We start from the raw sequence: 3,409 nt of genomic DNA on the forward strand, positions 1-3,409 counted from the left end.
CTTTTGTAGTTTTGTTGGGCTATTATATTTTAATAGTAAAACGGCCACCATTTATCATTATTAACAAATAGTATTTACATCGATAAAATAATAAAGTATAACAGAATTTCTAGACTTTTGAGAATCTGTCATGATGATAACTAGGAAAGATGCCACATCTATATTTATTAAAGGCATTTATAATTAACTTTTAGTAAACGTTGTAGTAGAACAGAACTAAAAACAACCCTATTATAAAGGATCTGCTGCTTAAGAAATTTGTTAATCTTTCGTTCATCATAAAAGTTAAAATCGAATAACAAAATCAGTAAAATGATTGATCGTTTTATTAAAAAAATGTAATAAGATAAATCTAACGTTTCAAAATTTGTTTGGAGGATTGCTTAGATTATAAGCTAACAACTTACTATAAACATTAACAACCATTTGTAAGGGTAGGATTTTTAATGGTAACAAAAAGAAAGATGCATCGAAGTTTGATAAAATTTAAAAAATATGTGAAATCTACGAATAACTAAGATCCTAAATACCAAGAGTTACGGAAACTAAACGTTTGGTGTTTTATATATTTTGATAAATTGTGAAACCATTCATTTCTGTAGGCTTTAATCGAGTAATTAAATATATAAAATTAATATTGTTTGTTGTGAGCACATATGATATCAACCTTCTTGATGAAATGTATAGTAAAGAATTATAATTTCTGATTACATTATTTCATACATATACATTTGAAATCATGAGTTCAGACCGATTTTTGTTATGTTTCTGAATCAGTGGCCTTGTTTTTTAGACTTAAGAGTACTGAAGACTCCTGAATCCATATTTATTTTTACAAGATTGCAGGTGCTTGAACAAGAACTGTGTAGCATCACTAATATGCCAATTTCTGAGCCTGGTTTGGTTGTTATTAAACACAAAGGGCTATCTGTGCTCTGCCCAACACGGGTATCGAAACCCAGTTTTTAGCGTCGTAAGTTTGCAGACTCACCGCTGAGCCATTGGGGGGGGCACCAATTACTGGGAAATAGTTTTCTAAAGGGGATAATTTATCTACATATCTGCTGTCACAGAAATTAAAGAACAAACTTGGTAAGTAAAACAAATATCAATAAACTCTTTCACTTTCATATGGTCCATCCCACTTCTAGAAAGTGTCTTTTCAGGTTTTATGCTGCCACTGTGGAAATTAAAACAGAAATTGAAAACGTATGAAGTCTATAAAACAAAATGTCAATGGTAGTAGAAATATGTAGAATCAAAGAAGTTGATAAATCAATCAAAATGTTAATGGTGGCATAAATATGTAGAATCAAAGAAGTTGACAAATCAATCAAAATGTTAATGGTAGCATAAATATGTAGAATCAAAGAAGTTGACAAATCAATCAAAATGTCAATGGTAGTAGAAATATGTAGAATCAAAGAAGTTGGCAAATCACATTTACAAAACCTTTAGTATTTTCGACCTGTCTTAATCAGAGATAAAAACTGACCCCCAGTACCAGCAGAGTTCGAGAACCTCAGAAGACACACATACTCCCCAATTAATTTCTCATTGGTTACTCTAGGACTAATTGACATTAATTTCAACTATTGAAGTGAGGAGTTGTAGAGTTGACTATTTCTAAGATAATTATACACTTAGCAAGGATATGGGTTTGGTGGTTGGTAAATTATCTACTCCATTATCAAAATTGGTGAACATTTGATAAGTCCACCTATTTGATTGACAACGTTTTGGTGTTTGGTAAGAACGCTTACCATGTTAGCAGTGACTTGTGTCCAATCTCACTGTTTCTTTATTCCAAAACTACATAATATCGACTGCCATCCTTGGAACAGTACTCACCCTGCAAGCTTTTAACAATTGAACATTAAATCTGAACAGTGCTGGATCTCTACACCGGAACCTCTTTGGTTTTTTGTTATTGTTTTAAAATCCAAAACCGGAAACTGTAATTAATTTCAAGACTGTCTTACTTGCATTGCGAATTGATATTTGAATGTCATCTACAGTACTTTCCTTCAGTCCTATCTAAAATAGTGGCCCCAAGAATGTTGAAATTGTTACCTTCCCAAAACCCCATATACTTTCTTCACCCGTCAACAGGGATCCAGTACATATTTTTATTATTAAAGAAATTAAGCTCTAAATTTGAACAATGAATATCTTCACCACAACCAGTTCATTTCCATATGACACTGGCCAGCTTGCACATTTAACAGTCTAGGGACATTTATAACAGAATTTCATCCATTGTTGTACTTACAGAATCGTATATCGCTGACCTCGAACATCATCGTATTTGTTATGTAATAAACAAGGCATCAAGGCTGGATTGCGTAGATGTTTAAATGTAGAATCTGTTGGTAATAGAGATAAGGAAAATACTTGTAATAAGATATGGGAACCATTAGAATGATACCTCGGACATAAGAAACTCACAGAAATTAGTGAGGAAAGATTAAAATGGTGAAATCCTGAACCAAAAGTGCCAATAAAACTTGTCAGATTTAAAAGTGTCGGTAATGTTAAACTAATTCATTCGAAATTACCAAACTCAAAGAGAGAGCGTGTGTGTGTGTGTGTATATACATAAAATATTTTAACTTGTTGTATTCCAACTATCAGTCCAAATAAATGTCCTAAAACAAATCTTAAAAAACATATCACAGTCAAAAAAGGATAAAAACGGTTTCAGTTTCATGTAAGCTAGAGAAATAAGAATAGTAAATTTATATGAACTTATTTAGGACACACGGGATTACGTCGTTGTCACATACTTTTGACTTTGTTGTTTATCCCGTGTAGTCCATATAACCAAGCATGTCAATCCTTAGTTGTCACTTTTCATGATCACAGTAAGTCTTCGTGAAGGAAACACATCTGGATTAGATATCAACCCTCATTAATCACGAACTGGTGGCTTTAATTTCAGCCGTTCCGCTCAGGAAGTGTGGATTAATCTCTGTGTTTGTAGACTTTGATCGATGACAACGTTCGTAGGCCTAAAATCTAGGGAGAATAAGATATGTATGTGTATATACAGTCTTGTTTACCTGTTTTTATGCTACATTGTTTGGTTTAGTATTTTGTCTAAATAGATGCAAAAAAATCTCAATAATGCGATGTATTTATCGTTTCGATTCTGTCTGTTCGTCCGTTAGTCCTCGCCCGGCATGGCCAGGTGGTTAGGGCGCTCGACTCGCAATCTGTGGGTCGCGGGTTCGAATCCCCGTCACACCAAACATGCTCGCCCTTTTAGCCGTGGGGGCGTTATAATGTGATGGTCAATCCCACTATTCGTTGGTAAAAGAGTAGCCCAAGAGTTTGCGGTGGGTGGTGATGAGTAGCTGCCTTCCCTCTAGTCTTACACTGCTAAATTATGGACGGCTAGCGCAGATAG

General features: G+C 34.1%; 1 protein-coding gene and 1 long non-coding RNA gene across 2 annotated transcripts in view; one reads left to right on the forward strand and one right to left on the reverse strand.

Annotated features, from left to right (window-relative positions):
• Window positions 1-3,409, reverse strand: part of LOC111085459 — a 68,609-nt gene that overhangs the window by 64,430 nt on the left and 770 nt on the right. The gene's annotated exons all lie outside the window — the stretch shown is intronic.
• The window catches only part of LOC106457999 (rho guanine nucleotide exchange factor 17-like), a 207,378-nt gene that overhangs the window by 45,121 nt on the left and 158,848 nt on the right, over window positions 1-3,409 (forward strand). The window lies entirely within an intron of this gene.

This window comes from Limulus polyphemus, unplaced genomic scaffold (genome assembly GCF_000517525.1).
Source record: "Limulus polyphemus unplaced genomic scaffold, Limulus_polyphemus-2.1.2 Scaffold402, whole genome shotgun sequence".
Classification (NCBI taxonomy): domain Eukaryota; kingdom Metazoa; phylum Arthropoda; class Merostomata; order Xiphosura; family Limulidae; genus Limulus; species Limulus polyphemus.